Consider the following 23,765-nt stretch of genomic DNA (forward strand, 5'->3'; position numbering starts at 1 on the left):
CACACAGCCAGTGTAACTTAGGTAATTTACAGAGACTACGTCACTGAGAATACGAAGTGACACAGACAAACAGATTCTCACACAAACCTGAACCTGTTCACAAATTCAGAGACGATAACGTTGATTATAAGCAATTTTTATCCGTAAAAAAATCTAAGGTATTTGAAAATGACAGAGCACTGGATACGTCGATTTATTTTTGTACTTTCACCAGATTGGCCTGTAACGCAGAAACAAGCTTTGGACTGGATACGACAATTTGCTTTTGAATTTTCACCGGCATTGCCTGTAACGCAGAAACTAAAATTTATTTGTAGCGCGTAATAGACCTCAGGGGATTCATTACGCTTTAATGAATATGTGCTGTAGCGTGCACAGGGCCCCGAGCCGTAGTAGTGCTATTTCATCTTTAGTTTTCTGCACTGCTGCCTTCTCTTCTACTATCCTTTATATCTATTAAAACAGCTCTTCAACTATCGATCTATCTATGATTAAGAATGAATAAAGAAAACCTGATACGACAAGTTATACCGAAAGTGACAGTTTTCGTTAGACGCTCCAGAAATGACAACCACGAGAACTTTAATCATCAGTATGTAGAAAATTTTCAGCAGTCGCAAACACATTTTAGTAACAATAGAGGTTTTTCCCAACAACAGCAACAAAATCAGCCGGTTAGCATACCTAACCAACAATGTAATGTACAAGGTCAACCAAGCTTTAATGTTTCGCCGCCTGCACGTATAGCGTCAGCTCCAACAAATACCAACGCACAGCAACAAGGAAATAACTACGTACAGAAAACACACGATTTAAACTCCTTTCGCAATGCACCGTATAGAAATGACTGTCATGACAGACGTAAAAGTAATGAGCACAATTTTCAGCGTACGTTTAATAACAGTCGGTCTTATCGGCAGCAGAATCATCCACAGCAACAGATTATTATGAATGAACCAGACAGTAGATATCATCCCGAACGTAATACGTCAGGAAGAAATAACAGGACCGTACAAATAGTTGAAATGCCACAGCATCATCCCGAAAATAATAGCACGTCAGAATTTGACTAGATACAGTACAGGTTGCATCTTCCAGCAACGCAAGCAATACTTTTGACACGCAGAATCTTGTTCACGAAAATGTTATTACTTTTGACGACATCCGAGACACTCTTTTGCAGTAAAAACCAGTTATTCAAAAAACCATTTCACACCCTGTCATCGAAGTAAAAATTGGATCATCCAAATTTTCAGCAGTAATCGATTCTGGATCTCCTATGTCAGTCATAAATGAAGAAACTTTCAACGAATGTAACAAAAATGATGATGTTTGGTTTGTGGGGCGCTCAACTGCGTGGTTATCAGCGCCCGTACAATTATCCAATCTTTGCTCAGTCCAATTTCGCCACTTTCCTGGATGATGATGACATGATGAGGACAACACAAACACCCAGTCATCTCGAGGCAGGTGAAAATCCCTGACCCCGCCGGGAATCGAACCCGGAACCCTGTGCTCGGGAAGCGAGAACGCTACCGGGAGACCACGAGCGGCGGACGAATGTAACAAAGAGAATACCTATCCTACGTTACCATTAGGCAAAACTAAAGTAAAAGGAGCAGTATCTGGTAAAGGAGTAGATGTAAAATTACAGACACATTTATCATTTTGTATTGCAGGTCATACATTTCACTCAAATTTTTGGATTGTTCCCTTATTGACGACAGACGTTATTTTAGGTACGAATTTTCTGGTACAACACGACGCAATTATTAATTTTCAAAACTCGTATTTAATGTTAAAGGATGAAAATGTACAACTGGCTTTAGAATTTCAGCACTCTCTATCTGCAGAAGAACAAACAATTAATCGTACATAGGTCATTTCCGCATCACGTAACATAGACTGTCATTCGACATTGTTAACAGATACGTACGTACACAATTATAATTCTCCAGACGAAGGCGATTATGACGTTATGCAGATGATTTCTGATAAAGTTAAACAGAGCAGTGCAAATACAGACGACGAACGTACTCAACTACACAAAATTCTTTTACAGCAAGCTCCAGTTTTTGACGTCCCTGGCACTATGTCCGGTTTTATGTATGAATTTCAAGTTAAGCAGCACGATACATCTAAAGCCAAACATTATCCAATTCCGTATATTCACAGAGAACAAGTTAAGAAAGAATTGCAAGCTATGCTTGACCAAGGAATTATTGAACCGGCAGTTAGTCCGTACATAAACCCGCTCCATATCGTTAAGAAAAAGGATGGTTCACTTCGCCTCGTACTTGATTCGCGTCACATCAACGACATTATTATTAATGAAACGGATCGCCCACAGACACTAGAAGAACTTCTACAGAAATTTTATGGTACTGCTATTTATTCCACATTAGATTTGAAATCGGGATTTTGGCAAATTCAACTCCATCCGGACTGCAGAAAGTACACGGCTTTTCTCTGTTTTGGTGACTGTTATCAGTTTTGTAAATTACCGTTCGGTTTAACTATTTCTTCAGCAGCATTTATTCGCGGTTTGAATACAATACTTCCGACAGAACTTAAAGACAGGATCACAACGTATGTAGACGACATTCTTATTGCAGAAGTTAACTGGTCTGAACACAATCAGATTCTTGAACAACTGTTACGAACTTTTCGTGCACAAGGACTCACAGTTAATCTCAGTAAATCGCACTTTGGGAAAACTTCTATAAAATTTCTTGGACATGTAATTTCAGCAGAGGGCATTGCGCCTGACCCGAAAAACTTCAATCTTTACGTGACATTACTGTTCCTACGACGAAGAAACAACTACGCAGCTTTTTGGGTTTAATTAACTTTTTTCGTAAATATATTCATTACTCTGCTTTAGACACACCTAGATTATGTCAATTGACAGGTAAAAACACTATTTGATCCTGGGATAGCCAAACACATTCTGAATTTGTGATCCTGAAACAAGCTTTGTTGAATGCACCACTTTTATCACATCCAGATCTTACTAGAAATTTTTCCATTGCGACCGACAGTTCTAACACCGCTTTAGGCGTACACATTTTTCAGGAAATTGAAGAAGATGGCACAACAGTAATTAAAAACATAGCCTTTGCGAGTCGCATTCTGTCACCTGCTGAACGCAATTATTCTGTTACAGAACTTGAAACATTATGTGTTGTATGGGCATTTACGAGATTTTGGCATTTTCTTTATGGAAGACATACGACCGTTTACACAGGTCATAGAACTATACAGTTTTTACTTTCCGATAAATTTACACACGACAGATTAAGCAGATGGAAACTTTATTTGCAGGAATTTAATTTTACAATTGTTCACATTCCCGGTACACAAAATATTGTAGCAGACGCACTATCCCGTTCTCTCAGCAACAATCAGCAAGACATCGCAACCAACTTCTGCAAAGCAAATTTCAGCGTCATGTACATTCAACAAGTTGCATTTGAGAATTTCATTTCGTCGTCATTACAAGACATAGCACAAGAGCAGAGTAAAGACAACGTATGGAAAGAAATTAAACACCTTTGGCAAGATAGGAATAATGTTACCATTAGAAACCATTACACTGTACGCAATAACATTGTGTTTCGCCGCTCTCACCCTGACAGCAACAATTGGTTATTATGCATTCCTGACGAGCTTATTAACAAATTAATCTGGTATACGCACATTACGGAGCCAGAAAATGTTTTCTTATACTGAGACAGAACTGTTATTTTACCAACATGGAGAACCGTATTCGACGAGTTTTAGCGTCATGTAAAATCTGCCAGAAAGCTAAGTCAGATACGACTTCAAATATTCCTCCATTACATCCCATTGTACCTGTTAAATTGAGACACATGGCCGCTGTAGACATTTTTGGTCCGATTTCCAGAACTAATAGAGGTTTTTGCTATATCTTTGTCGCTGTTGAACTCACTTCAAAATTTGTTACCTTCGCTCCGTTACGCAAAGCTACCGCTAAAACTGTTTCGAAAGCATTTGTAAAACATTTTCTATTCCATGTATGGCATGTGTTGAAAGTAATTTCCGACAATGGACCACAGTTTCGATCTCTATATGGACACGTATGTTACGAGCTAGAAACATTTCTTCGATCTATATATCCAGGTACCATGCTTCTTCGAACCCTTGTGAACGACTAATGAAAGAAATTGGTAAACTATGTAGAATATACTGCCATAAAAGACATATTGATTGGGACACACACATACTCTCATTCCAAGATGTAATTAATTCCATACCAAATGAATCTACTATGCTATCTCCGACTGTTATACTGAAAAATGTTGCACCACCTAACAAAATTAAAGAATTAGTAACCTTTCCTACATCTCGTCGACTACGACACCATGAAATAATTGACATTGCGCTGAACAACATCAAACCTGCCGCAGAGCGCCGGAGAAGACAGCAAAAACAGGTTTGTACACGCCGTGACTTTCGCATTGGATAGAAGATATTAGTATGCACACATTATTTATCTAACAGAGGAAAAGGTAGATGTAGTAAATTTGAGCATCTATTCACAGGTCCATATCGAATTCGCAGCATTCCTCACCCCAATGTAGTACACGTCGAAACTTTGAGAACCAGGAAAAGCAAGGGCAATCACCATGTCTCCAACATCAAACCCTTAATTGAATGAACATACTTTATGATTTATCACACTGTAATGCCATTTCCTGATTTTTTATATAACCACTTATGCAATTATATTTACATGAACACTTACTGATGATTATCGTATTTTTTTTTTTTTGGCAAGTGCCCGGCAAGGTAAGGTTAGCAGGTCGCTTTTCTTGTCGTTACACCTCAGACCGTGCACATTTTCCGGATAAACTTACACATTTTATGACCACTTATGCAATTATATTTATGTGACTACTTACTGATGATTATCGTATTTGTTTTGGCAAGTGCCCGGCAAGGTAAGGTTAGCAGGTCGCTTTTCTCGTCGTTACACCTCAGACCGTGCACATTTTCCACTCTTCATGAATGTATGATTGTTTTCCTGTTTTGTTTGTATGCACTATGAAATGTTTAAGATATAACAAACATCAGTTGACTTTGACATTTTTGCCTTATGACATCTCAACATCGTGACTATTTTACATTTTTTTTGTTGCTACATTGTAATACTCTGTGTACATTTTTGCACCTGCACACTGTCTATGTTTCTGACATGCTATGCTGTATGCTTAATTATATCACTAGAAACCAGTTTTTATTTAATGGATATATGATTTAAATGCAAGACGTTAATCATTGTTCATCATTTTCAGAAAGCAATAACGTGTAAAAGAAATAAATTAAAGAAACCACAGTGGATTACTATGAAATGGGAATTTCACCTTCTGAATGAACGAAAGAAGATGCAATACCTCGTCACGAAGAGTAAATGGATCAGAATTAACAAACACTAACAAGAAAATACTATACACATCGTATGATAGCAGTCTTAACTAATTTTTTCTTTCAGAATACGAGGCGATTGATGCAGGCTGTCAGAAAGAACTACACATCTTAGTTTTAGTGATGAAATATGCTAGAAATAAGGAACTCTATACTATGAATAGTTGTATGAAGTAAATGGTAATATGAATAATGAATAATGAAGTGTCTTTTTGCAGATGATAATGAATGATGATGAATAGTGATGAAGAATACGGTAATATGAATAATGAAGTTTTTCTTAGCAGGTGATGATAATAATGAAGTTATGGTGATATGAATAATGAAGTTTTTTGTTTGCAGGTGATGATAGTGATAAATTTTATATGGCCACTAAACGCACCACTTTTAAGTTTTTCTTTGCAGATGAGAATAAATGATGACTGTTAGTTAAGAAATACTGTGTAGTTATTTAAGTATTTGTTGCAGTTCGTTTTGACAGTATGTCTTATGTCGCATGGTATACTGACTGAAGGTTTTGGAAAGGGCAGCTAGAGTACATATATATTGAATACACATTTCATTACCTGTTAATTCGAAGTTCACTATTTTTCAGCAAAATATGTGTTTCTTCTTTCAGCTTAATAATCCATTTTGTATTTTTTCTAGGAGAAGCTATTCATGAAATTAATATGCTATAAGCAGTTAATCATTAAACCTGTTCTAGTACTTGCATTTTTTATACCCATTTGTGTGTGTCATTCATGAATGTGATCACATATACTCTACTTGTTTCATAACCTTGCTACAGCTGACACATGACGAATGATGTTACCTATCCTCATTTGCAGCAATAAGTCAAAAGCAAATATTTTCATGCCCCAGCAATTAATTATCGATCCCAATGCAATGCATTGATAGCAAAAAAAAAAAAATGTATTACCAGTCCCAAATAATGCTACCAGTTTAAGAGAGTTCTGAGTAATACTGAATGATGTTTTCTAGTCACAGACCTTGAATAATAGTTACAGTATGTCACATTTTCAAATGTCCTATGTGACTGGTACGATCAGTTCTGAGTAATACTGAATGATGTTTTCTAGTCACAGACCTTGAATAATAGTTACAGTATGTTACATTTTCAATATGTCCTTTGTCACTGGTATGATCAGTTCTGAGTAATACTGAATGATGTTTTCTAGTCACATACCTTGAATAATAGTTACAGTATGTTACATTTTCAATATGTCCTATGTCACTTGAATGATGAGTTCTAAGTAATACTGAATGATGCTTTGTAATAATGCATAAATACTATATCAATAATTTTTGTAAAGAATATTTTTGTTATACTCTATAAATGCTATGCCAATAATTAACTGTCATTTTGAATGATAACTTCTGAATAATACTGAATAGGGTTTTATAAAAATATAAGAATACTTTGTAACAGGACAATGAGTGACAATAATTATTTTTAAATATGTCGTATGTCACTTGAATGATGAAAAATGTTTTGTACTATTCAATACTTGTTATATGTTTAGTAACTGGCCAATGAATGTCCTGTTTCTTATTTTAATTTTGTATTATGTCACCTACGTGCTATTATTTATGAATACCAGTAGCTTGATGCTACATTTATTAGATCCTGTTTTGAATTATGACTTCTGATGGTTTGTAACTGGCCTATGAGTTCCAATGATTACTATAACTAGGTGAATTATGTTAATACTATGCCATTCATTAGCTCCTGTTTTGAATGATGACTTCTGATGGTTTGTAACTGGCCAATGAGTGCCAATGATTGCTGTAATTAAGTGAGTTATGTTAATTCTATGCCATTCATTAGCTCCTGTTTTGAATGATGACTTCTGATGGTTTGTAACTGGCCAATGAGTGCCAACGATTACTATAACTAGATGAATTATGTAAATGGTATGCCAATAATTAACTCTTGCTTTGAATGATCACTTTTAAATAATGTATAAAAATGGTTTGTAACTGGCCAATGAGTGCCAATGTTCACTGTAATGAGATGATTTATGAACATTATTCTGTAATACTTCATACATAGAACAGAAGGCGATGAGTGCCAACAATTAGACAAATCGGTTGATAGACTAGTGTAATTCTCAATGATGACTAACATGAGACTTAATGTCCTTCACCTTCTGACCTAATTACCAGAAATTACTGCAATATACGTTTGTCCTGTCTATCCTTATGATCATGGAGCACTATGTTTGGTTTCTGCACTAATTCTACGTTGGTGAATGAGTATGGTGTTGACACATCATGGTGTCCACCACCTTGAACAATGGAGATGTTACTATGGTTCCACTGTTTGGTGTACGTAATGTACTACCAAAATGATAACATGGAATATTAATATGACATTTCAGTGTCTTGGCTACACTGATTAATACTTCAGGGAGGACAACTTCAGATTGTCTCACTTGGTGTTGTGCTTCTGTAGAAAGATATGGACTTTCAGTGCAGCTACGTGCAACCTAATGTGCTACAACCATGATGCAATCCTTCCCTTTCCTATCCTAGTTCTAGTAAAATGGTAACAAAAAATACTACAGTGTGTATGCCCTTTATGTCATTTGTTAATATGATTTTTACTCATTGCGTATACATTTTGTCATTGCTTGATATGTTCTGTACTACAGCGTGTATGCCCTTTATGTCATTTGTTAATATTATTTGTACTCATTGCGTATACATTTTGTCATTGCTTGGTATGTTCTGTACTACAGTGTGTATGCCCTTTATGTCATTGGTTAATATGATTTGTACTCATTGCGTATACATTTTGTCATTGCTTGATACGTTCTGTACTCAGTGCATCTGCACTATATTTCATTTCATGTTATGCACTTATATATATGTATATACTCTGTGACTGTCAACTTAGTTAATTAAGTAGATTTTAGAAAAATTTGTTGCTCATGGCAAGTCCAATTGACTCACCATCGCTGCCAAATTTTTGCCCCCCCAGTGGAGGGCTATGTAAGAGGTATGTGCTGCCTGCGATATGTAAGCTATAAGAGAATCTGAGACCAAAGAGCAGTGTTGACTGCAGTACAAACTGTGTAGCAGTAGCAGTAAGTTGTTGCTAGCGAGCAGTCGCCTGCCTGCACTTCTCAGTCCTGTCTGGTGTATCATGTTGGCTGGGCCGGTCGCGGTGCACCGATGACGGAGCCTGAGTATTGTTGTATAAGGTAAAAATGCAGTGTCACGCATATCTAGTAATATTATGTAAACTCACATGTAAATCTTTTAAAAATGTCCTAATAATAATCTTTGTCTATTTTCTAACAAGCATTCATTTCAATTCAAAGAATTTAATATCTTTTTAATGCGTGATCATTGCGATTGTTGCAAAAGAAAAATCATTTGCTTCCTTTCATAAATAACAAATTTATAGGCCAGCATTGCACAGAGCTGTGCTGGAAAAGAGCTATTGTAAGAGCAGATTGTTGCCGACTTTATCGAGGTGAGAATTTTTGATTTTTATTCAGAATGATCTTACAGGTCCATGACGCAGCACTGCTGTCGTCCAAATTTTCCTAGGTTACTGAATTTATCTTTTATTACGAGGTTTAGGAATTTTTCTGTTTCGAGCTTATATTAAATGAGAAAATAATTTTGTGGGTACATTAAATGGGAACCAATTTTGTTCAGAGGTTACACAAAAAATAGAATCATATTATTATTATTGTTAATTAAGTTTTTTTGTAAGGTTACACAAAAATTAGAATCATTAACCAAATAATATTTAAAATTAATTCGTGTGGGGAAGTTACAACTGTGTAATGACTTCTTATGTAAATAGATACAACGATTGTTACAGAGCATACACCACATGATGTTCTAAGATAATTAACCCAGATCTTTACAGTCCAGCGTTTTACAAGCCAATGCTACGTAAAAGAAGACAGCAATGATTTTTTCGTCAAATACAAAGGCATCACAGAAGATAAAATAAACATGAGAAACAATAACATCGAATTTTGTGCGTCATAATGCACTTTCTCTTATAGGCTAACGTACAAAAGTATGCAATAACGGATTCCAGATAGTACTGATAAAACATGTAGACAGTATATATTTGCACAGGTGTAACATGTACTGCCAACAATCGGAGGAGATATTTAATTTCATTGTCTTGCACCGAGATTCTCTAACACCGTGGTAGAATCAGGGTTTCTTCATTGACTGTAAGGATTTTGCTGTAGGTGTCGTATGTGAAGTGAAGACTTATAGATTAATTGTGGGTGAAGTATGTGTAGCAATGATTTATGGATTTTTATAATGAGGATATGGTGAGATAATAGAAAGGGAGGATAGCAAACTTGTTATGATAATTATGCAGACGTTTATGATTTATGATATGAAGGGTGGCATAGTGATCTTAGGGATTGTCAGGGATTACATGATGATTTTACCCTTGGTGCGTCCTTTGTTGATTGTGTTTTGGTGTGTATCTCTGATAAGTACTATTTCTAATGGCTTCTGATAAGGTGTTGCCAAACGATAACACAAGGCTATGAAGTTACAGGAATATAAAACTTTCTTTCAAAAATATGAGTTTTTTTGTTTGTGAACAACAATGTGAAGGATTGAAGACTGTTATTGCCATGTACTTGCTTTGATGAATTTGTCACTTTGCTTGTGCTAATGAATCTTCTCTAATTCACAGGATAATACCGTTTCTCATAACTTTTCAGCTGTAGTTAACCGATTTCATTGGAAAGACAAAATTTCTTAATTATTTTCATTCTGTACATTCACTTTACTTGTTCATAGTTACTAAGTACTCGTCTTGATAATATTAAAATTTTGCATTTGGGGTAATTATAAGTAACTGGCACGTGCGTAGGTTAAGGTTTTGTAAACACATTTTTATTTTATTTTCTTTGGTGACTGACAGACAACATATAAATGTAATAATTCCTATTTTTCTCTACAGCAATGAAATGTTATTCACACTCGCTCCCTGTCCTTCCCTTTAGCCTGTATTCTTATGCGCATTTACTGGAGTATATAAAAACATACACTCTGCAGAAATCACTATTGTACTCTTGCATAACAATACCAGTTGTCGACTCGTGGTCACGTAAAAAGTAAGAAGACTGATAACAGTGTTTGCCTGTTGATATTGTCACAACGAGTTGTACATGTGGTGATTACTATATTTTAATGTTACTTTTCTCTCACAGTGTAAAACAGATTTCGATTATGATGATTCTGTTTGAGATGTCACTACCAACATATCTGTAATTTCGATAATCGTAAGAAATGTTTGTTATTTTTTGTCATTTAATCTGAGAATTGACCATATGTAGTTTTACATAAATCTATACGCTTTAATTTCTTTCACTGTCTTGTAACAGAATATAAGTACTTTGTGAAAACAGCACATTTATGGACTTGAGTAGAGTTATTCTCTGCACTGTGAGAAAGTTCGAAATATTATAAATCTTTTCTTTGCCATGACATGCCAAATCGATTATCGTGATTTTAGATGACTGCACAGGCATTTTATTAAAATGACATGTAAATACCTTTTGTGAGCGGTATGGCTCTGAGTTGTCACTGGATTTATTATAGACACATACTGCACCCACTAAGTGTGCTCTCAGCCGTCTCCCAAACAATCGCGATACGACGCTTTCACACGATGGGATATTACAGCGTCATGAGTGCTGGAAGACACTTCAACGTGTGTCACTTCGTTTACTGTGCACACTCGTGTCAACAGCTTCGTGTGTGAAAGCCACGAAAACTTATTGTTTCGATACATGTTTGCTATGGCTAAAAGACAGTGTAATCACAATCAATTACACGAGATTTTGTGCAAAATAACGACAAAGAAAAATGCCATGAATGTCATTTTTTCTCACAATTATTGACTTTGCCACTAGTGCACACTAATGTAGTGCACAATTTTTTTTTACCCTGTGCACACTTCTTTCAAACGGAATGTAAAGTTTTGTAAGTAAACCTGAACACCAATATAAACAACATCTGTAACTTTGTTTGGAGTGTACCTGAGAACGAAATGTACAAAGGTTTTTCCAAATTAATTTATAAGCGGCTTAGCACCACTACTTTTTATCACTTGTTTACAGTGACTATGTGCACGTGACATGTATATTTTGTATATTCCATAATCTTTTTTATATTTCTTTACAAAATACAATACTACTGCGAGGCTTACTACTATTTTCGTATAATATGACACAGGCGAATGTTTTAGTACAATCTTTGCCATATGTAAAAATCCTCCTGCATAATTCTGGCCGGAGAGGCTGTGGTACAGTGAAAGAGATCTACTGGGAGTTTGTTATTGGCATTTCAGAAATGTATACGTACTATGTAAGTCTCAGACGCTAAACGACAATCTTGGATCTCTTACTATTCGCGCGCAGCCTGTGGTCAAAGCAGCCGAGTCGCTGGGATATGTGTTTGTCCTGCCGTGGCTGGCTGGCAGCGAGGAGCGGCGGAGTTGTGACGTCAGAGGAGTAGCGAGGCGGGCGCCGAGCAGGGGACTCGTGGCAGAGAAGCCGTGGAGGTGGCTACGTCTGTGTTCAAGGGAAAAGGTCTGAGTTTAAATGTTGTGAAACAGAGGAGAAAGAATTGATCAGTGTTTAGAACGGAAAGAGATGTAATGAGATTAGAAAATAGTATGAAGAGGAATGAAAGCAGCATTTCTTATTTAGTGACACCGCAGTCGCACGTATTTAGATTCACTGTGAATGAGACACCCATATAAGAGAACTTTAGATTTTTCATCAAAGATGGTGTAATTTTCTCTGTGAGGTGTTTTTCACGTTTATTAATTATTTGTGTAACGTTCGTGAGAATAAGAGTTTGGTACCGGTGTCGTCCTTCGTGAATGTTAATAAACGTTGTAACATGAACTGCATACAAGTAATAATTTATCACATAATTTTGAAAAAAGGTGGTTAAAGGGATATTTCACCTATGGGCATTGTCCACAACCTCGATCCAAGTGATTTTCATTTAAGAAGTGCCTCACACAGTGATGTGTATAACACAGCTTACTTGCTGTCTGGAGCATTGCACTGGGCTCTCAGCGACTGCAGTCCGAAATTTGCAACTGACGAGCACAGAGCAGCAAGCACCGCGTTTCCAAACAATTACATTACGAGGTGAGGTATTTTCATATCAGGAGCCGTTCGCTATGGAAGTTATCAGCGGAGACTGACCATTTCACGAACAACATTATTTGCAGACCATTAACGCACAGGGACCACTTTCTTTCATAAATGAGGTTAATAATAACGTTCACATTTTTTTAGAACGTTTATACAACAGGGCCAGAATCATGTCGCGTTCTGGCAATCAGTTTTATTACGTTTCTTCCACAGTAGAACAGATCACCCGAAGCTAAACAACAGCAGACTAGTACGAAATCTCAAATCAAATGAAAGGAATCATTTTAATACTACATTTTGTATAGCAATCTGCAAATACTATTTGACGTAGCAGAATGTAATATTAAAAATGTTATCCGGACGTAATTACTTAACAAGGGAAAGAAGGAACTACTCTTTTTCTACATTTGAAAGCCAGATATCGAGTAGGGCATCTTATAAATAAAGTAATAAGAAAAACGCTGTCGATTGCATAGTAAGTAAATATTTACAATCAAAAGAAGCTCGTTAACCTGCTGATAAAGAACAGGAGAGCAAACCTATTACTATGTTCCGTATAGGAATCTGTTGATTGCATTAATGCAATTTTGTAAATGTTAACCAGACGTAATTACTTACCAAACGAATCAGGGAAGTACTCATTTCCCTACGTCTCAAAGCTATCTTTTGAGTAGGGCATGTTCACTTTCCAAATAAAACGCACTCGATGGTATAGTTCTTTTCGAGAAACACTACTGGGAAAATTTTGAAAACAGGCAATTGATGCTGACAGCCGAACGATTCTACTGCCACCAACATACGTTGTGTGTAAGATTCACGAAGAGAAGATACGAGAAGTTAGGGCTCATACAGAGGCATATGGAGAGTCGTTTTTGTCTCGCTCTCTTTGCGAGTGGAACAGAAAGGGAAACAACAAGTAGTGGTACAGAGTACCCTCGGCCACGCACCGTACTGTGGCTTACGGATTCTCTGTGTACATGTAAATATAGATGTACTACATTTCATATAGGAATCTATAGATAGCACGTGAGGTAGAAGAATGTAATATTAATAATGTTCACCAAATGTAATTACTTATCAAACGAATGGAAGAAGTGCTAGTTTCCCTACAATTGAAAGCCAGCTTTCTAGTAGGACGTCATCCGTTTGCAAATAAAATTCAGTCGACGGCAGAGTTAATGGTGGCACGCAGGTGGTACTCGTTATGTTGCTGATGAAGAACAGGAGAATAAGCGTATTACTACATGACGTATATGAACCTGTAATGAGTGAGTGAGATGTCGGAAATTAATTTGTAAAAATTTAATGAGATATAATTACTTACGAAGTAACAGAACGTGGTATTCCGTCATCCACCTTTCAAAGGGAACGTTGGTGTAGTTTATCTTTTCTTTGCAGAATTGTAGTAGCGAGGTCTCCAGAGTTGTGGTACCCATTGTGGATGTCCTGCAATGTAAGTCCGTGGGTCAACACACAGCATGGCTTCTTGAACTTCTGAGTGCAGACCTAAGTGAAGGAGACACGATAAGTGTGGAATTAATTGTAGAAGCACAGGCTGCTCCTGCAGGGGGACCGGAGGTGGAAATTAAATTTTGACTTTTGGTTTGTAAACAGAAATTCGAAAGAAAATGTTTGACATAAAGTGAGAGGAATTGCTGATGACGTTCGGTCGTATTACCATATATCGAATCACTCCCGTCTCCATTAAGAATTCAATTTTTCCTGAAAGTATTCCGGCGTTTGCTCTGAACAACGTACATCCGCTGAATATGGGCAAAAGTAGCACAGCGCACTTCCATAAAAACGCGGAGTTGTTTTAAAAGTTTCACGGTTTTAGTGTCACTGCCGTTGCACTGCACCTGCAGTACAAATGATGGAGGAGAAAATGTATCTCTGACTATAAATTAGGTGATTTATAGGTTGCTGCTCTGTTCAACTAGCTCAAGAATCTTTTCTCTACCATTATAAAAGTACAAAATATTTTGAGTAGACTTCCATGGAAACGGTGACTATGGAACGATCCTTCAATACCCTACGAACAGTAAAGACTTTGCTTAGAACCGAATCGCTACAGGGAAGGGAGACTGGTTACGTTGTTCCTGTTGAGCAAACACCGAAACTACGTGAAAGGATACAGCGAAGTGGTAGAAAAGAAAGTATCAGAAAAATCTGAGTCCGATCCAAGAATTTAAACTGTTGTACTGTTATGTGACTCCATGTTTAAAGTGTTTATTAAAAGCAGTTTGTCACCAGTTTTCTGTTTTATTTATCAAGAAATGGTGCTTCGTTTGCCTACTCCCTGTTCTTTGAGAATAGTATAACCTGCACCTACTTTGACGCTGACGACGGTTTTGATTTGTCGTGAGTAGTTCTTTCCCAGGGAAATTGTGAGAAAAATTAACTGACAACTATGTCATACACCATAAAATATCCTATAAAGACATATAAGCTCCAATGGCCTAATCCTGAGCCCTTGTTAGGAATGCCGAAACTGCCCTGTCCCCCACCAGTCACTCCAAAAATTAGGGGAGGGTAAAAGGTTGGCAACAGGAAGGAGCATCCCGCGACCCTATACCACTGACAGATTAACGTACTGACGCCGAGGTAGGGAAAGAAGAAAAAGAGCAGACAGTTTAAATCTCAACACCATTGTAGTTGATACGATACAGTTTCCGGTCGGTAACATCCCAAAATATCTGTAATGCATTTCAACTCATGTTTTTCTGCGAGTATTAACCGACGTACGAATTTTTGCTAATCACTGCAGATAATTTTCGATAACAGGTGTTCCAGACGTAGTGACGTTCGAATTACTGATTAAAATTGCTGTATAAATCGCTGGTGTGTTTTGTGACCAATTTCTAGCGACATTGCTAGCGATATATCGCTCGCGTGTGTGCTGCTAGATGAACTCGTCGTCCGCGAACCTGTCACATCGTGGGATACACAACTGTGCAAATGATGCTCATGTTATAAGTTACGTATCACCGAAATGAAACACAGCATTAAACAATGGCGAGCATAGCTTTAGAATGATATTTCCACCTTATGACTGTATAAAACGTCCTTATTCTATATTAATATCATGATTGTGGCTTTAAGTCAACAATGTTAGGTAAAATTAGATATTGTTAAGTGATGCCATTGTCAAGATCTATAGAAATGGATGTCCCAGCGTGCAGAAAGTGCAGAATCGTATAAATCTATGGCAGACTGGTAGCAAATATGTTTTGCAGTCATTAAACAATCGAGACACACAATGAACATTAGTACAGAAGTTACATGTGTAGTGAGTTTGATCTGAAAATATACTACGGAAAATGATGGTTGACGTGGCAAAATATGAACAGCATAGCTTGTAAGTCCATGTTGGACAATCCATGTTTACAGGAATATCATAGGTACATATAATCATCTGTTATCTGTGCCCACAAGGTGCAAACAGGATGTTCTTAGCACAAAATATGACAGCATGCCGAAAGAAATACCCACATCATACACTGGTTTAAATGAAAAAAATGTGCATGTCCATATATCACCATGGTACAGACAATGGCAAAATTTTGCGATTGCAATATTTTGCATTGTAAGCAATATGTTGCACACCACTGTAGTGTCAGGTCTATGGCCTGAATGGCAAAGCTGACAGCGAAATAAACCAACATATCAGCAGCTCGAATTCGACCAGTCTCTACAAATTCAGTTCTAGGGAGATGATAAGCCAACATCGTGCGACAGTGCTGCACTGGTGTTAAGGATACCAATTACACTGGTACGAGGACGATAAAGACGCCTCATTTAATGATAAACAAACAGAAAGAAACAATGCACAAATTCTAGTGTCCGATTTCACCGTCGGCTTTAATCACAGAGTGCGCATTCAGATGCACAGAACTGATTTTCTGTTGTCGACACACTTTGCCACCGTGGGCACGTGATCTGGGGACGGCGTAGGTTTGCCCGTAAAACGCCCCATAAATTTTGAATGCCGACATATCGTCAGTGCAGATAGATTCCCTTCATATGTGCTGTGTATTTGGGACAGGCGTTTTGTGGACACCATAACAATTTGAATTTGATACCTAGAATAAATTGTTCTCTTAGCTTTGATGAGCGAAATTAGCGGGCATCACGTCATGGCACCGTCACATGAATTCGCTTAGTCCGTGTCAGAGTATAGTACTGCAGTTGAGGAACTAAGGTGATTAATGGGTAAAGCAAACCTCATAACTTGCGTTCTTGATCAGTTTTGTTTTTTGCAGTACTTAGATGTGACACAACATTTCAAAACATCGACATTTCTGTGCTTTGGGAAAGTGGGTATTTGTTCTGTTATCGTGAAACGTAAATAATTTTTCGTCTTCAGATATCTCACGTTGCTTGTGTAACTATATCCAATGCAATAAACATCCAAGTCGTCATGGTACATCTACAATTTGCCACGAAAACAAAACACAATAACGAAATATAGATTAAGAAGTTACAAAAGCACACAATCCACTACTGTACCACGAGTGAGCGCGGCAAAATAGGTTAACTTACGATGTTAGCAGGCGATGATGCCGTCGATACTTCCTTCCCGAGAAACCTTGAGCTGCCGTGACGTGACGTGACGGTCTGTTGACGACTTGTCTGAATGCTGCCATTTGAAGTGCATTGTGGAATGTTTGGATTTGACGTGACGGAACCTGACGCCCAAGGTGAACTGGTCTTAAAAAGAGTCATCCCGAGATCATTTGACAATTTCAGCTTAATGGTGACAAAGTGCGCAGCACGCAATTCTCACTCCAGGAATTTTTGTACTCTATGGCTTTGACCGACGAAATATCTGAGTCACAGATGCTACTTAGAGGCGACATCTGAAGGCAGTGGGGTTTATTTCTAAACCAAAGAATGTATCACAGAAAAGAAAGATAATACACATACATACAATAAAATTGCATTGCAGCTCACGCGGTTAATTACATAGCCACAAGTTATACCGCAAAAGAAATTGGGGTAACAAAAATGAAAGTAAGAACATAAAAAAAATACAGGCATTAAGTGAATAATTACCACAGTTTATGCAAGCAAGTGAAAGAACCATAAACGGTCTTTAAAGTCCACTACAATATCACTCGTAGTAAGCTCGTAATCTACATCTACGTCTACATGGATACTTTACAAATCACACTTACGTACTTGGCAAAGGGTTCATTGAACCACCTTCACAATAATCCTCTATCATTCCAATGTCAAAAAGCGCTCGAAAAAACGAACACTTATCTCTTTCCGAGCTAGTTCTGATTTCCTTATTTTATTGTGATGTTCTTTTCTCCCTGTGGAGGTCGGCGTCGACAATATATTTTCGCATTTGGAGGAGAAAGTTGGTGATCGAAATTTCGTGAGAAGTTTCTGATGCAACGAAAAACACCTTTGTTTTATTGATGTCCGCCCCAAATTCTGTATCACATCAGTGACACTCTCTCCCCTATTTCTCGATAATACAAAAGGTGCTGCTCTTCTTTGAACATTCTAGATGTACTCCTTTAATTCTATGTGTTTGGGATCCCACACCACGCAGAAATACTCCAAAACAGGACGGACAAGCGTAGTGTAGGCAGTCAATCTAGCAGATCTGTTGCATCTTCAGCCAATAAAACGTTGTCTTTCGTTCGCCTTCCCCACAACATTTCCTATGTGTTCTTTCCATTTCATGTTGTTCGTAATTGTGATTACTAGGTATTTAGTTCAATCTGCTGCCTTGACTGATCTAACCAAAGTTTAACAGGTTCCTTATAGCACTCATGTGGATGAACTCATACTTTTCATTATTTAGGTTCAACTGCCAACTTTTGCACCATACAGGTATCTTTTCTAAATTCTTTTGCAATTTGTTTTGATATTCTGATTACTTTACTAGACGGTAAATGACAGCATCATCTGTAGACGACCTCAGACGGTTCCTCCATTCTCTCTGAAGTCGTTTATATAAATAAGGAACAGCATTACCTTGGGAAACGCTGGAAATGACTTCCGTTTCACTCAATGATTTTCCTGAATTAGTACGAACTGTGAACAGTGTGACAGGAATCTTTGTAAAAGCTCTGCATCTACTGACAAACAGTCCATTGCTAAGAAACACAACTTCTCTCTCTGTCGAGCTTGTGTTTCTCATGAAATATGAAGTATTCATACAACTTACAAGAATGCAGCCGACATCTTTCACAATCTTGTGTATTTCAAAACTAAAAGCCCAATCTCTTTGAAGGCCAAACGCCGGAATATCGATGGTTGTCTAGCACATAACCCAACTCCATTAGCGTTTGTTGTTTGAACCAGTCTTCAACATTATCTGATTACTGGAAAATCGTTGCTGGCAGCATGTGTGGTCCTATCTTCGATTAGTGTAAATTGCACCATACTCAAATTACTGCCATATAAGCTGTGCCGCAGCTAGCAGCGTATTTAGCATTAAATTCAGCTAGAATTTGCATATCGAAATGCTCTAAGACCCCCTTTCCTAACTCCGACTTTTTCTGTCGCACATGGATTAAAAAAAGAAACGCAAACTGATTGTTATCGACCCTGCGAGTGGAGTAGAGAAGAATTGGCACCTGCAATAATTTAATTTGATAAAAATTAATTTGACAGTGTAAAGTTTAATTAATGTCATGACAGATGAAAGGGTTGCTCTACCTAACTACAGAATGAAAGTTCTGTTCAAGATAGCAATTGGATTTATTCTGACTAAATTCAAAATGAAAAACATATGAAACATTTACAATACGTCAATTTGATAGACAGATAATTGCTGTGAAGGTGAAGTTCTCCATAAACTAGCTTGTGACATTTATGATCAAGTGGTATGCGGAGCCAATAACATGCAACTCAAATCTTAAGAAAAACACCCAGTAAGCAGAACTTTAATTGCACTACACCAGTAGTGAGAACTCAGGCAATGAAAACCCAAGACAGAACCAAGATAGAAAGAACGGAAACAGGCGCTCTCCGCTGAGCTCTGATAATCACGTACCAAATTCCCTAATCTGCTGGGGCTGCAGAAATACATCACCAGGCTGTCTTCTTCACTGCAAGAACACGATCTGGCGTACCGGAGGCGATGGCTGGTTGCTTCGACGTCCTGTCATGGTTAGCTTGGCCTGGTTGTTCCAGACTAAAGACTTGCTAGCAGTTTAAATGCGTCTCTCAGGGAGACAAAGAAGGCTCGCCACACAATCACTGATGGTACAGTGATTGATTTTAACAAGCAAAGTCACACAGTAACTCCGATACAGTCAACTTTACCCAAAACTGCTCAAGACTGACCACATAGGCCACTAACGCAGAATGCTCAATTGCCAACTGTACTCGGAAAGTTATGTTGAAGTCGAAACTTCTGTAACTTCGTCAAACAGGTACAATTAAATGAAAGTATATTAGACACCCAACGGGTGGGTCAGGTTGTCCAGAGCAGCGAGAGCTCAGACTTGTAACCTACTCAGACCAAAAGGCGAGACTCTACCCTGCCAAGAGCACCAGTACAAACCGAGCACAGAACATTACCGCCCCCATCACAGTGGCCGTGGGTAAACGTGCCAATCAACAACTCGAAAACCTGTGTAAAATTCCACTCTATTGCCGAAGCACTGCTATTCCACCAATGGAGAATCTTGGCGCCGATTTTGCTACGTTATGGAGCTATCCCCTGATCAAGCCAATCGCAGTTATGATTTAGCAGAAAACGCGGGAATTTGCCCGCCAAGACTGCCTGGGAACACGAGTCATTCCCGCGCCTCGCTCGTAGCCCTTCACTAAGTTTCTGCAATGTTACGGAATCTCTGACCCCAGCCACTCCTTCAGGCCCCTGTGGGCTTGTCGCCGCCGCTCTTAGGGCAATGTCGGCGTCTGGACAGCATCCACTCGGCTCCCTCACACCTGTCGGCATAACCCTGTCAAGATCAGCAGAACCCGCCTGTCACCGGACCACCCGGGTGACCAGAGACGCTGTGTGGGAAATCCGTGTGGGAAGGAATAGCAACTTTTTACTGCATGCAATTAGCAAGGAAGATATTCATATCCTCTGCGTTCTCAATACTAGCCTCGTAATGACCATACTCGGCTCTTCCCCAAATCGAATTACTCAGAATAAGATATAGAGATGAGAGGGGGCAGGTCACTGTGTGCATCGTAAAGGCATGCCACTTCTCAACTCTTGAAGACACACGCCAACAGTCCCGCGAGAGCCTGTTTCCAGAATTTCACAGACGACTGTCAAGTGACAATTGCAGAGACACTATTCGGCCATTACACGCCGCTGCCGTAAGGGCTGTCGGTACAGAATCGGGCTGAGCATAGCGCTGCAGCACAGGGGCGTCTAAGCAAACACTCTGCCTGCACTCCATCCAGCACACGCGACTGGAACGGGAAAAAATTCTGAGAGGTGTTACAGTGCAAAGGACCCTCTACCATGCTCTTCTCAGTGGTTTCCAGGGTTTGTACATCGATACAGATACAGATGTGATGGTGAACACTCGGTGTTAATATCTCAAGTTTGTCGCTGTCCTGACGTCACAAATATCTACAATGTCGGGAGGCACGCAGCGATCTGCAGAACAGCCCGCATAGGGCTTTTGTAGACCAACTTTTTGTCGTCTGCGGATCGTTTCAGTTGCTGGCATCGTGTGTAAAGTAACTGCTGGACGACACACGTAAGCAAATGTGAATATACTAAGGAATACTACAACACGTGAATACGTGCAACACAACTAAAGCGTAGTGAACAGTTAATGTTCGCAAGAGCGACATACTTCTGACGTTTTCCTACATTTTCTATTTGACTTAACTAATACCAACAATTAGTACTAGTGTTTAAGACAAAGTCATTTACAGTACTGTTATCAATGGAATACCGAGGCATAACTAACAAAAAGGCTTTACATTTTCTGTCATCTGAGATGCCACACAGAACAGATTTCGCAACAATAGTTTCACCCTAGGCATCAGCTATTGTCTTAGCGTCGACGGAGTACATAGAAATTCGCCAAATTCATTACGGCTCCATGTGTGGAAAGAATGTCGCAGAGATCGACATCCTCTCTGGCAGCACGACAGCATTAATACAGTCCCGAAAAAGAACGGCGGTGGACTTTTTCGCCCTAATATGGATTTGTTACTCAAGTGTGACCCGGCAAGAACACGGACAGCGTCTGGCGCAAGAAATGTCGTCGCGAGCAACTCCGTTCCCAGTTGTAACGGAATTCTCAGCACACAGCTGTTTTCGCTCCAATTTATAAACAAAACACAGCCTCGTTTTAAGTGCTCGTTTATCTGATAGTGACAAATTACACACCAGTGAACTGGAAAGAACTGTCATTTCCATGTTCATTTGGTAAACGCTTCTTCTTTTCTATTGTCAGATCAGGAAATTGTTTTTTCTGTGGCTACAGGGAGAGAAAACAATGCGCTTTCAGTCTATTCCGGAAGCACTGAAATTTAAAAACAGAACATTTAAACGCGCTGGTCAGCTCGCTTCATCGCCTCGTTAGTAAGGGCGACCTCATTTAATAACATCTCTGGTTTGGAAACGGAGATCAGCCGTTGGCAGAGTTTGCTGCCGTTACTGACTACAGATGCGTCCTTAGTTTCCAGAAATAGCAGTACACACAGCGAGAGCTGAATGACATACATAAAAAAAGAACGAGGCGTCTTTAAATAGGGTGACATCAAGCATTTTTTTCTTTCTCGTCTCAATACATGCCTACGGCAAAACAGTAACGCATTGTGGTGTACGTGCAAGAGCGGTTAAGCACAATCTTTTGTAACAAACAAGTGCTATGAGTTTTTTACGACCAGAAGACAACGTAGCTTCACATATTACCAACCTTAACTACAATGAAAGCTCGAAGACAACGTAGCTTCACATATTACCAACCTTAACTACAATGAAAGCTCCTAAGAATTATCTCCAGAAAGATATGTGGATAACTTCCAGAACTTTAATAGTAACCGGAAGTTTCGATGCTTACATCAAACAAGATTTGTAGTATGCGTTATTCACAGAACTTTTCTGACTACAAGAGATGACGTCACGGTTCTGTATCATGGAACGAGGCCCACCGCGATGTGTATAGAATTATATGAGTTAACTGTGTGAAGTAGGTCTCCAGTGATCTTTGACAGCGGTATGTTGTCGGCACTGCTTAAGATGCAAGTGCTTACCAACCATCACGAACACACGTGAAACAAAAGTCGTTACAGTTTCCCAGTGACGAAACATTAACGAATATTTGGACATTCTCTTCCAAAAGAGAGAATTTTAAGCCAAATGGCTGCACAAGTTACGCAGCAAAAGTGTTTCATTAGCCTTGCACGGGTTGATAGTAGGGATGTACGTCGATACTCAGATCTAAAACTCTACCAATCGCGAACATTTTCAGACGACCGGACATTAATCTCTAACTTACAATGCGAGTTTCCTCCACTATTAAGGTTTTCTGCCATATCACGCTTCATACCTCGATATTGTGCCGGTATCTGTATCGGATTAAGCAGAAGTCATAGCCTCTTAATGTGTTATTCCTTAAAGCATAATAAAACATATCACACGAATTGCTGAGGGAACCTCTCGAAAACTATATGCTTCCCGCCAAACCGATATTTGTTCTTCTCATCGTATGGGAGCGTTCAAATAAATGAATCATAGTCCACCATGAACAGGAGTTCATCGAATAACTGTAATTCGGTCGTTTGTGAAAATTAAGATTTGTTAGCACAGTGTTTGAAACGTTTACTGTCGTTCAACATGGCCAAACGTAAGAAAGATATAAATCGCGTTAAGATTGCGAGTTTTGGGGAAATTAGTGTAACTGAATTACTACACGTGTAACGTCAATACAACAAGCAGATCAGCTGCCGAAATCTGTGCTTGGTTCCAGCTATAGATGAGATACAACTGTAAGTGTCTAATTCACTCCGTTTCAGACGTCCACACGGCAGGGAGAATAGCATGCGCCGTCTATATGTGTATCCCTGTGGTTGAGGGTATGAAGCGTGGGGTTTTACGCAGGCCAACGAGCGGGGTATAACGCAGTCAGGCACCGCCGACTAAAGCTTTGGTTGCCTTCGTTCTCGCGACCGGCTCTGCCCAGCAACACGGAGAAAGAA

The sequence above is a fragment of the Schistocerca cancellata genome, chromosome 11 (genome assembly GCF_023864275.1).
Source record: "Schistocerca cancellata isolate TAMUIC-IGC-003103 chromosome 11, iqSchCanc2.1, whole genome shotgun sequence".
Lineage (NCBI taxonomy): Eukaryota > Metazoa > Arthropoda > Insecta > Orthoptera > Acrididae > Schistocerca > Schistocerca cancellata.